Here is a 14,080-nt window from a genome sequence, read left to right as displayed (position 1 = left end):
TTAAAATTCCTATCTTTTTTTATAAGTTGTGTTTTTCTTGTCTCATGCATTAACAGCGAAACATAGAGAATAATACACGGTGAAATCCGTAACACCCTGAGTTACCAATACCAGCAGAGGGCCGACGTCCGGAAGGCTAATATTGGTCGAAGGTGATACAGCATATGCTACGGATTTTATCATTAACTAAAACGGATGACTTTATATTTTCCAAATTGAAGTCTTCTTACGAAAAAATATATTTGTTAAGGTTTGGTATACTATCCAATATAGATTTGACATCACACAGTAGGCAGACCTAGGGCCGACTTTTCTTGCTAAACTATAAGACCTGGGGCCGATAACAAGAAGCATTCCTATGTCTTACGAACGCCTAAATGATTTGAGAATGTAACAAGACTATACATAAGACCTATCTTACAATGATTGATTGCCCTTAGTGATTTGAAAAAGTGCACGATTTAAGAACGATTCTTACGTCTTCCTTAAAGCATTTTTACTAATTCCGATAACACAAAATCATTCTTAAATTTTGGTCAGTTATTAAGTGTTCTTTAAACAAACTTAGCAAATTAGGGGTGTACCAAGAACAATTCGCAGTACCTTCACTTGACAATTTTTGTAAGAGTGGTCCCGAATACTCTTAGCTGTACATGCACTTGTTGTTATTGGAACAAGATGCTTAAAAAAGTTTATACGTCAACCTTAGAAATTTTTTATTCTAATTATTAATTCATCAGAATATGAAATTATATATCAGTGTTTTCTTGGCCATGTATGTGGAGGATGGTAGTTTTTCTTTTTTTTTATAAATCATTACAATTTTGGCTTGTTGAGAGGAGAAGTGTTAAATATAAAGCAAGGAGAAATTTGTGACCTTTTTCCATTTTAAACCAAGAGTTCCAAATTGTGAAGTTTAAATCATCACTTCATTAATTTTACGGAAGCCATCATGAGTTGGTTGAACCATTATTTACCGTCTTTGTAATATAATGAGCAACACAATGGGCGCCACACGTGGAGCAGGATTTGCTTACCCTTCCGAGTCATCTAAAATCATCTTAAGTTTTTAGTGGTTTGGTAGTTGTTGTTGTATACCTGTACTTTTTTTATAACATGTTTTCCTATTGTGTCTTTTTTGTTAACGCATCGTTACCAATATCATGGAAATTGACAAGACTGTCATACAATTTAGAGGTTCAGCTCTTTAAACCAGGTTCAATCCATCATTTTTTACACTTTGAAAATGCCTGTAACAAGTCAGGAATATGACAAGTGTCGTCCATTCGTTTGATGTGTTTAATCATTTGATTTTGCCATTTGGTTAAGGACTTAGTTTCCGTTTTAAATTTTCCTCGTAATTTTGTGATTTTATTTTTTGTAAGAAAAAATATTGTTTTAAGTGAAAAAATATAAGAAGATGTGTTATGTGTGCTAATAAGACAAAACTCCATCCAAATTACAAATTATAAAAGTAAACAATTCTAGTAGTGATTTGACCGAAATGAACGGTAGGATAGAAAAATAAGCCTACGTCATTTGAGACTCGTCATTTATACTCGATTCAAATCCTACCATTGGCCTGGTGAATAATAGGGCCCCCAAAAGGATTGTCCTGAGACAAGCATATTTTTACTAAAATAATAATGTTCTATGAGCAGTTAAAATATTTTCATGTTTGAAGCGGTGCAATTTATTAATTCTATTTGACTTTCATAAAAAAAGGGCCGGAAGAAAAATGTTCTTAGGTTAAATGGGTAGTTGATTTTTATGCGCATTTAATCATTCATTAAACGTTTCTATGATTTATTTAAGGTGATTTTTATTTCTTTGTGATGAACCAAAAACGGAGACTCCAGAAAATTATTAAGAACTCGTAACTGGAAAACTTTTACGATGCAACTTAAGGGAGAAATAAAAGCGATCTACGAACAACCTGAGGGAGCTTTGATTTACACTCTTTGAGTGATCTTAGAATGATCTTATCTTCCCCTTAATTCAATACTTACGACCTCTCTTAATAAAATTTCTTGTTACAAATGTACCGGCCCCAGTAATGCAGCAGCACTACATTTGCATTCAAGCTCCTAAAAGTATGTGCCAGTGTGTATGGTCGACCACCAAAATGACAATGTAAACAAGTAAAACTTGATGTATTTAACAGTTTTCAGTACTTCATTTTTAAACTTTCATGTGTGCTTCTTGTAAGCAATTACTGTTCATCTAGTCCTGTTGATATCTGTTAACTGTTTTTTTTGGGGGGATTAAATTGATAGTTGAAATGAGAAGATTAAATGTGTTACATGTATTTTGTTATTCAATTAAAGATCCATACATATAGCCGTGGATAGAATTTACCAGTATACAAGACGTATTAATCAGCATTTGGACTATTCTGAAATGTCTTGATAACGAACTTCCTTTTTTGAGTGCCTTACTGTCTTTTAAGAATGACAAATTGTCCTCGCGCTGATTGTTTTTAATGCCAAAATGTCAGCGTAAATGAGAATTGAAAACCCCATTTTTCGCACTCTGAGATGATTAGTATTTGAGTTTTGTTTGAAATCTTACAAATACAATCAGAACCATCGAAGTCCGATATGAAACAATTTCAAATATGGTGGAAGTAAATTCTGTTTTTCTCCCATTTCCACTGTGGCTTAAACCTCTTTTCGTCGCTTATTACATGCGTTTCCATTTCGTATCATGCGAGGAAATACTGCAATTGGACTTCATATACCCAACTTTGACGTCATTTGATATATCATGGCATGCCCTGATGACGTTGTAAACGATAATCTAAGAACGTTGGTATTTCATTTTTAAAGCGATGCGGTTATGAACAAGTGCTTGCATAAATTACATATATGGACACATTTGTCCCTCTAGCAGCAAGATGGTTGACATGTCCGACATTGACGTCTGCTATCATTTCAAGCGGATAACAACTGAAGAGTTCCAACAACAGTCTAAACAAATTGAAAAACAACACGTTTAATTATTTCAATGTGTACAAAGCGCTTTTCTGGATTTACCTCAATCTGGAAAGCTTAAAGCCAAACATCGGAATTATACATAAAATTGAGAGCTAAATTCTACTAAAGTCAACTAAAAAGTGGTACGATACGGTGTATGTGATACGGCTTAGCTTTGCGATACGGGATGTGCGATACAGGGTGGATGATAGAGAAAGGAGAAGAGAACCTTTTCTAAATCAACATAATTCATGTACCTTGTACTAAATAAATGATTGAAGTTGTTTATTTTCTTTTGTCTGCAATATTAATCGAAATATATTAGCTGCAGAGAAAAAAATATGCCAGCATAATGATAAAAGTTAGTTACCTGGATTTCAAATGAATATTACGGCTGTATCGATATTATGACAAACAAATTTATATCTGCTAAAGATGAGACACAAGACCTCAATGCTCTGTTCAAATGGGGTAATATGAAGTTTTTGCCAACTCTCATAATCAAAAACCTTTAGAACCAATGTGACATCATTCAGACTTCAACATCCAGAATCACATTGCTATATATTGTCTTCGGTTATCAGCTTCATTACTGTTTTTCTCTAATATCGAGTGTTATCGCACTCTTTTTATTCAAATAAATATCAATAAAAACTTATAAAGACGAATTTAATACGTAACATTATAACTTATAAATTACGGTTATTCTAAAAACCAGAAAGCCGAGACCTACTATAGGAGCTTAAAAGTTTTAAGCTATCATGTTACCAATATGACAAACGCTATCTTTTTATTTAAAACAAAAATCTTATATACCGACAGTATTCTAATTACAAATATGCAATTGCTGTAGTTTTTTATATACAGTGCTAATTATAAACTGAAAAATTCCCATTTCACTGTTTTTTCTTTTCCTGCTCAAGTATTACACTACTGCAGACCAAACCATTATAATTTCATTACAATATCATTAAAATGCCATTAACAAACCATTAAATCTCATGAATCTATTAAAATCACCCATTACTTTTTTTCAGAAAATAATAGTTTTGTAAAATATGCCATTGAAATAAAAATTAATGACAAGCATCAATGAAATTACAATTACTTTTTCATGAATTTGACTGAAATAGTCCTCTCTTCACGAGATTAATGGGCATTAAGATAATGATGGGCATTATTTTCTGTAGAAAAAAAAGTGACGCCCATTAAAGAGATAAATAATATCAAACTAATAGCCATTAAATTAAATCAAATCAATGTTATGACCTTTTTTTGTTTTTAATGGCGATTAATTAGTACAAGACCTATATAATGACCCATCACTATACATAACTTATATAGTTATGCCCATTACTTGACATGATTTTAATGTTTTTCTTTTAATGACCATTAAACAACCTGATTTATAAATCAATGTCTACTAATTTCCCCTGCGAGATGAAATTCTTGAACTGATGAACCATCGTGAACTGTTCATGAATGTCCATGAACAATATATGACTGTTCATAAGGAGTTCATTAAGTTTGTTCATGAATTTAGTTCATGATTAGTTCATAAAATGCAATTCATGAATATTTTCTGAACTTTAATGAACTGTTAGTCAGTTCATAATGTTCATATTTTGTTCATAACACATGTTCATGAACATTTTCTGAACTTTTAATGAATAAATGAATTCATAAAGATCATAAATTAATTCATAACACAGTTTCATGAACATTTTTATTTTCAATTATGACTTACAAAATTCAACTCTGATTACTTTTTTGTTTTAGTCAGGCCAAAATAAATTAATTATGTGTTTCCGGTTTCCCGACCCTACCTCCGTGTCTGACGCCGACCTTAAGCATTTTATTGACAAAATTAAAAAAAAAGGAAAAATCCGGAATTTTGGGTCTGTCCGGATCCGACTTTTTGTTTAGAAAACTACTGATCTTCAAAACGTTTGATAGCAATGACCAATATAAATGAGTCAAGAGTTTCAAAAACCTAGATTTTAAATAAACAAGCATGGCTGCAGCTATTTATTTATAGCTGTCAAATATGCAAAATGATTTGTGTTCACATGTTTGCAAAATACAATGAAATCAAAATGTATTTAGCATTTCTAGTTGCAAGTTCTGACACAGCAATTTTAATTACAGACAGGAAGAGAAGTTTACTGATGATAATTACATAAAATGAAAATTCAAGAAAATCCTTTTTAATAATTTCATGATTGTAAGGTGTATATATTTTTCAAGTCCAAATAATTATGACGTCTTGAAAGGCTATTATTTTTTTTCTTTGACGCCTTACATCGATAAAAAGGCGTCTAAGCAAAAATTTAAAATAGCTTTCCAAGACATCATAATTATTTGGACCAGCAGGTTTCATGTTCATCTGCTTTAATATGCATATGCCAATCGTGTGAATCATCAAGCCATTGAAGTAACAAGCAAGTCATTAAAGTGTTTAATTTGTGGCTTGAAGTTGTAAAGAGTTAACTGACCATAAAAATACAAACACACCATTAAAGTACAAGCCAGCCAATAAAGAAATGATCCATCGATTGAAATAATAATGGCCATTACATTCTTTTATAGATGTACCATCACTTTTTCATGCCAAATTTAATGGTTATTTTTCAATGCCCACTATCATGACCATCAAGTCGTTTTAATTGCCATTAAAATGCAGGAATGGCCATTAAAAATCCCATAGAAATAATGGTGCTATTAATAACAGTTACATTTAATGCACATTAAAATTTTGAAAACAGAATTCATGCCCATTAACGGTTATAAAACAAAAATTAATGGCCATTATATTTAGTTCCCATGGTAAAAGTTAATGGTCATTATCTGGTAAGTGCATGCCCATTAATGTATTTATGACGATATTAAGGGCTCATAATTGATGGCCATTATTCCAAGTTTCGTGGCTTTATTTAAGGGTTAATATTCATATGTTTAATGGCAAGACGATTAATTTAATGGAAATTTACCCAATTAAATGTAACCGTAATTAATAGACCTAATTTAATGGGTATATTTCATGGTTTATTAATGGGTATGCTCACAGTAGTGTTAGTCACATTGTATGGAGGTTAAAGTAATAACTTACCTTTAGAGTGAATATTTATTCCAAATTTAAAACAACCCTAGGTCTATCATGAATACATTTACGATCAACTCGACTTTTAGAAACCGATGAGCCATGTCGTTTAACTTCTTGTGTGTTTCATGTCTCCATATTAATATTGTTTATTATGTTATTATTATATGTTTCATTTTGTTCGGTTCTTTATTTGTTGTATGTAATAGAGAAGACGTTTAATATGTTTAACTTTGAAGATAAACTATATCGTGACTGTTTTTTAGTTTGAAATTGTATCTTCTGCTAATTCTCTTTAAAGTCGAATGAGATAGCAAAATCGATCATATTTAAAGGTTTTCAATATCACGTAATTTGGGTATAGGTGCTAGGATGAAGGTTTAACTGTTTTTTTTATCCATTTCACAGAGGATGTCGGCAATGTCCTATTGTCTTTTAAAAAATCCCGTTCCCTTAACCAAAATGTGACCTACTTGTTTTTAGCCACGACATTGTCAGTTTATTTTTCATGAGTTTGAATGTCGCTCTGGAATATTTTCCTAGCTAAATTTAATGACATAATCCATAGTCCAAAAAGAGACCATCATTAATTTATTGTGTTGAGTAACTAAATTTAAAATGTTTGATTGTCAAAAAATAACCTTTAATGAATGAAAGCGGTCAAAAGGTAAATGATTTTGGTTGATTGAGTGTGTACACCATACGATTAAAGAGAGATAACTCCTGTTCAAAATTTAACTATTTAATATACACAGAGCTGTTTTGTGATAATCATCGTTACCATAAGCGGAAATACATATCTTATATGGATATTGATTTTGATGTAGGTGCTCTTTGTGATAATTCTTTTTATGGTTAATTAGAAAAGAAAACATGTTATGATGTTTTGCTTAATGTATTTCAACTGATTAACTTTTTACAATTTTGTGTTCATTTAAAATTTATATTTACACCTTTAAATGAAGTAAACTCCCATAAATGACTCACTGACCCTTGATAATGTGTGTATTTTGTTGGATATTATTGTTTTCATATATTTTGTACCTGGCATATACATTTTTCTACACAAGACATGCCATTTTTCTATGCACAACTCATCAGTGAAGCTTGAATCAAAATAATTGCAAGGCCAAATATATCAATAGCAAGTTGAAGATTTGTTTTGCATTGTCATTTTAGGCCCCTTTATAGCTAACTATGAGGTATGGAATTTACACATTGTTGAAGGCCGCATGGTGACGGTATGGAGTTGTTAATTTCTGAGACATCTGGTATCTTGTGGAAAGTTGTCTCCTTGGCAATCATACCATATATTTTTTTTTAATTCTTAAAAAATGTATGTACTGAAGAATCGTCAAATCAGTGTCAGATTTTAATAAAACTTAAATTCATGACTTTGTTTATTTATTTTGTAGACGTATATGTTGAAGTTGAACCGAAAGTGAGGTACTGGTCGGATAAACAATCTACTTATGATGTCAATTACCATATAAATGTAGTGTAAAAAGATGCAAGAGTGGACCTCCAAGAAATGTAAGTTTTGAACTGCATATCTTTGAATCATATTTTCTCATAATTCTGATAAACTAAAATGAAAATATCAGTTAACGATTTGTGCAATTTAATAAATATAAAAAAAATAAAAGTAATCATTTATTGAAAACAGGAAATGGAAAATAAGTACAAAAACAGTACTTAAAAAATCGACACTCTAAACATACTGAACATACTGAAACAGTAGCGACAAAATCAGTCTAAGGACAGATGACAAAATCAGTACTGAAACAGTACTGATGAAAACAATACTAAACAGTACTGACAAAATCAGTACACTTAGACAGTACTGACAAAATTAATACTGAAAAAAAATGAAAACAACACGTTTTATAATTTCTTGCCTCCGTAGCGCTTTTCTGGATTTATCCTAATCAGGAACGCTCAAAGCAAAAGATTTGAAATCCGAAGATGTATAAGTACTGAAACCGTGGAAGAGCTACATGTGTATGTCAAAATTATCTAGAGCCAACTTTGCTTGAGGGAGTTGGAACCTTAGTTTCTAAATTATTTTAAAATCTATAAACGGACAATTTTAATAAAGTTTGTTAAATCATGTAATTACCGATGTACTGAGCTGATGATACAATCGGGGACTGATAGTCCAGCAGCAGAGGTGTCGACTAAGTGATGTAGAAAAAATGAAAACGACACGTGTAATAATGTCTTCTTGCGTCCGATGTGCTTTTCTGGAATTACCTTCATCTTGAACGCTCAAAACCAAACATTTGAAATAACATTGAAAAATCAGTATTGATTTCATAGAAAGTATAACTTTATAAGTGTTTAGTTTTTCCTTACTTACAGTACTGATATGTACAAGGGTACAAATATACCAAAGAACGTGGGAAAATTATTGGCAGTGTAGATCCATATTCTAACTTATTAAAGCACAGGTAGTGGTCTGATTACTTTTGAAAATTTATTGTGGATTAAATGATGAATACATAACTATCTACTTTAAAAGATTTGTAACAATGCTTATTCTATTATTAATAGTCATAGTTTGTCACCAAACAGAAAATTTTCTTAAATATTTATCATATCTATTTGAAAAAGATTTTTAACAATGCTTATTCTTTTATTAAAAACAAAAGTTTTTAATCACACAGATCATTTTTTAAAATATTCGTCATATCTATTTAAAATAGGTGTTAAACTGTATATAAGATTGATTTGCATAACTTTGAATCATATTTTCTCATAGTTCAGTTACATGCTCAAATGAAAGTCGACATTACCGATTTATGCAATTCAAACATGTCAAAGACGTTGTGTTACCTACCATACCAGCTTCGATGCCTCGAATTGCGTATTTTGAAAAAAACTAAATAAAGAGCGGAATTATCGTTGGAAACAGTTTCTTATATCGGCTTTGTTTCAGTGAGTGAAATCGTTAACATGGACAAAACATGTGTAACATAGGCAAACATAGAATGGTCAAAGTTCTCACTAAATTCCAAACATTTAGAGACGATCTCCGCTATTTCTTTGAAGAAAGTTATTTTCTATTGAATCGATCAAGATAAAGACCTCATGGTGAAGCTATACTACTTGATCCTGATTGAAAAAATCAAAGACAGCTAAGTGATCGTTCATCTTTAGAGCACATTGATAGTGAATCAATCAATTATCTTCCGCAAATGAAAGACAGATTGATTGAAACGTTTAATGAAGACGAAGACTATATTATTATACTTTTTCACATTACATTCCATGCACAGAACCTGGGCACATGTGCTCTCGCCTTCTTTGTGAATTCTCCTCACAATTTAATGATCAACTAATTGTTGCATATATGGATGTTTTCAAAAACACACATTATAAAGACTAATTGAAATATATAAAGAAAATAACAATAACTATTGTTTTTCTCTAAGAAACTTCGACAAAGATCAGCGGGACACTTCAGCATTTGCAATACAATATAAGTATGTAGGTATACAACGTGATACCGCACGCAGTATTCAATTATCATATGAAGAAGATGATTACATATCCAAAAGAATAAAAAGAAGAAGAAAGTATAAAATACGAAACATGAAAATAAAACTAGGACCTAGGGAACGAAAGAAGGACTTCGTAAGAGATTCGTATCGACTAGATTTTACTATGTTTAACTATGACAATACAATATATGGTGACTGTTGGTTTAGTTTAATATTCTAGTTCACAATGCAAGTTCTCTTTGATTATGAATAAAATAGTAAACTCGATTATATTCATAGGTTTCAATATGACGTTATTTAATTGATATTGATATTATCGAGGTATTACTTATTTTAGTTATCCGTTTTATAGATGATAGCTGATATGTTCCTCGTGTCGTTACATCAATCCTGTTCCCTTTGCACGAATGTGACCTGCCGAACTAGATTATTTACAGGGTTTGTAATAAGATGAACAACACAACGGGTGCCGTATGCGGAGCAGAATCAGCTTATCTTGGAACGCTTGAGATAATTCTTAGATTCTGGTGAGGTTTGTGTTGCTAAGTCTTTAGTTTTCTATTTTGTATCTTTTGTACCATTGTTTTCTGTTTGTCTTTTTTTTTTAGCCAGAGCGTTTTGTCAGTTTAGTTTTTATATATGAGTTTGAATGTACCTTAAGCTGGGGTCACACATTCACGATTTTTACTACCGTCCTTGACAGGACCATTCCCAATTAAAATTTATTAAAAGTCTGATCAAGATCCTGTGAATCGTGGATGGAAATTCAAACGTAAATTAAAATTTGTAAAAAAATAATTTGATCACGACAACAGTCAGATAGTGGTCAGGAAGCGTCGATATTCAACCGTTTCCAAGCAAATTTGTCCCGATAATCCCGTTCTCAATCCGCTTCTAATCCGATTTGTATTTTTCGCCAGGTAAAATTCGACCGAGTCTGCCACGACTGCGTCCCGACTCTACCGAATGTAATCCGACAGATATCAGACAGTGATCAGACAGTGAACCTACGCTGACGGAAGTTATCTGTTCGAAAACTGTCGCATATTCGGGATGATCAGGTACTGTCGGAACGTAATCCTATCACGGTCCGTTCTATCGCATTGCAAACGGCTTTGTCTGGTCTCAGTCGTATTGTATTTCGTAATTGTCCGGACTCTGACGTGGGTATCATTGACGAATTTCTTATTAATAACGGGACTGTTTCGGAACGGTTGCGGCAAAAAACGGTTCGCAATCGACAACATCTGGATGCAATCTGGAATCAATCGGCAGAAAAACAGCTATGAAAAATTACTCCAGATCATTCCCGTTCCACAGGACACCGTCCAGAATACACAAGACATTGTTCGGAAATCGATCCGATACAGCAGAATCTGTCACGACATAGCCACGATTGTAATCCGACTAGACAAAATCGGCTGAGTTGCCCCGAATGTTACGGGACGCACCTAACTGTCGGGGTGCTTTGCCGAACTATTCGGACCCTTGCCGACCCGTAGGAAGCTGTTACGAACTAAGACGACTGCGTTCAGACAATGATAGGACATATCAGATAATTGAGGATACTAATCCGACTTTTTTACTTTTCGTGTCGTATTGCTGTCTGATCTCAAACGGGAGCAATAATCGGCAATGTGTGAACCCCGCATTAGGTGTCTTTCGCACCTTTTTTTATTGAATATTTTTATTTGCGTTGCCCAATTCAATACCATAGAAAAGAGTAAAACACGAGATAATAATTAGTTTATAGTCTTGAGAAGTGGAATGTAAAATGTTCAAATGGTTTATAAAGTAACCGTTAATGAAATAAAGCGGTAAGTATGATCAATTATTTTGGTTGATTTCATGTGTACACCATACCATTAAAGAGAAATAACTCTTGTTCAAAGTGTGTGTCATTAAAAAACCGTCTATTAATATACAAAGAGCTGTTTAGTGAGTATTATCGTTATCATTAGCGTTGATATTTATCTTATGTTGATATTAATTTTGACCTAGGTGCTGATGGTGACTTATTAAAAGAAATTAAAAAATGAACCGTTGTTGTGATTTTTATTTGATACATTTTTACTGATTTTTGTTCTTTTTCACTTCTATTTAGTGTTGCTTTCCATTGAAATGACATTTACGCCTTTAAATGAAGTAAACGCTTACAAATGACTCATTGGACCATGATGATGTGGGTTTTTTTTCGGATTGCATTGTGAAAACACATTTATAGTTTTACTGTAAAATTACACAAAAGTGACGACTCTACAAATTATAAAAAAGAAGATGTAGTATAATTGCCAATACGACAACTCTCCACTAGAGACCACTGAGCAAATAGTGTGTATTTGTTTGCAATTGCTACTAATCTAAATTAAAAATGTTGTCTTACACTAATAATAGTTTTTATTATTCATGTTATTTTAAAGAATTTCTTCAACAATTTTGGTATTACTTTTCAAAATTGTTGCAGCTGCAATAATTGGAGTTATTTACATAAGGGGTGATATAATATATTGTTAAATAAAATTTGAAAATGACAATTGACACATGATAAAAACAACCAGAAAGGAATTTAAGCGAATGGTCCAATTTAAAAAAAAAAATATTGTTTTACCTACTGGACCGGTAAATAGGCATTAGTTTACATTTTATAAAGAAATTAAATGAAGCTCCGTATACACAATGAAACCAAATTTCGACAGCCGCTAATGTATCATTTAGTAAAGTCATAACAATGTTCAGCATTGTCTGATTAAAGAAAGAAAGAATTATTAAAAAAATTACTGAATGTCTATATCGGTCATTTTACTGAAACAGTAAGGTTTTTTATTTAACCCGTAAGAGAGGAAATGTCAAGGAGAATCTAGACTACTTGATCATAATGATCCTAATGAAGACAACTAGAGGCTCTAAAGATCCTGTGTCGCTCACCTTGGTCTTTGTGAACATTAAACAAAGGAAGAGGATGGATTCATGACACAATTGTGTTTTAGTGATGGTGATATGTTTGTACATCTTACTTAACCTTTATCTTGCTGCTTACAATTATCTCTATCTATAATGAACTTGCCCCGTAGTTTCAGTGGAAAATGTTAGTAAAAGTTTACAAATTTTATGAAAATTGTTAAAAATTGGCTATAAAGGACAATAACTCCTTCGGGGGTTAATTGACCATTTCAGTCATGTTGACGTATTTGTAAATCTTACTTTGCTGAACATTATTGCTGTTAACAGTTTATCTCTATCTATAATAATATTCAAGATAATAACCAAACACAGCAAAATTTCCTTAAAACTAACAATTCAGAGTCAGCAACCCAACAACGGGTTGTCGGATTCATCCAAAAATTTCAGATCAGATAAATCTTGACCTGATAAACATTCTTACTTCAGATTTGCTCTAAATACTCTAAATGCTTTGTTTTTTATGTTTTAAGCCAAAAACTGCATTTTACCCTTTTGTTCTATTTTTAGCCATGACGGCCATCTTGGTTGGATGGCCAGGTCACCGGACACATTTTTTAAACTACATACCCCAATGATGATTGTGGCTAAGTTTGGATTAATTTAGCCCAGTAGATTCAGAGGAGAAGATTTTTGTGAAAGATTACTAAGATTTACGAGAAATGGTTAAAAATTTACATTAAAGAGCCATAAGTCCTAAATGGGTCAACAGACCATTTTGGTCATGTTGACTTATTTGTAAATCTTACTTTGCTGAACAATATTGCTGTTTCCAGTTTATCTCTATCTATAATAATAGTCAAGATAATAACTAAAAACAGCAAAATTTCCTTAAAATTACTAATCCAGGGGCAGCAACCCAACAACAGGTTGCCCGATTCATCTGAAAATTTCAGGGGAGGTAGATCTTGACCTGATGAACAATTTTACATCATGTCAGATTTGCTCTAAATGTTTTTGTTTTTGATTTATAAGCCATAAACTGCATTTTACCCCTATGTTCTATTTTTAGCCATGGCGGCCATCTTCAAATTAAATACCCCACAGATGATTGTGGCCAAGTTTGGTTTGATTTGGCCCAGTAGTTCCAGGGGAGAAGATTTTTGTCTTTTAAAGATATTTCTTTTCAACCATTTGAAAGAGAAAAACAATATTATAATGTGATGAAGAGGTAAAGTACTATTATATATATATATGATAACAGCAGTAACAATGAAGAGAATTCCCCTTTCAAAAGTTTCAGATCATTGAGTACCAACTTGTACGTGGTTTACATGTAACTCAAAAAGAGTTGCGTGTTTTGACAACTAAAAGATTGAATTGCTATAATTGGTGAAACTTTAAAATATTTACTGTCATTACAAAAACAAAATCTGAGGATGGGCTTCTAGAAAAAAAAATCCTGTTACATTTTAAAGGGTAAATCATGAAATGTTCTGGACTGGTTAGCCTTTTGTGAATTAATTGACAGTTCCAGTTAGGCCTAGGTGTACCTCCTGAACAAATTAAGAAAACGCAAATCAAAGGGATATACTGTACCTAGA

Source organism: Mytilus trossulus, chromosome 8 (genome assembly GCF_036588685.1).
Source record: "Mytilus trossulus isolate FHL-02 chromosome 8, PNRI_Mtr1.1.1.hap1, whole genome shotgun sequence".
Lineage (NCBI taxonomy): Eukaryota > Metazoa > Mollusca > Bivalvia > Mytilida > Mytilidae > Mytilus > Mytilus trossulus.
Note: the sequence above shows the minus strand (reverse complement) of the source record.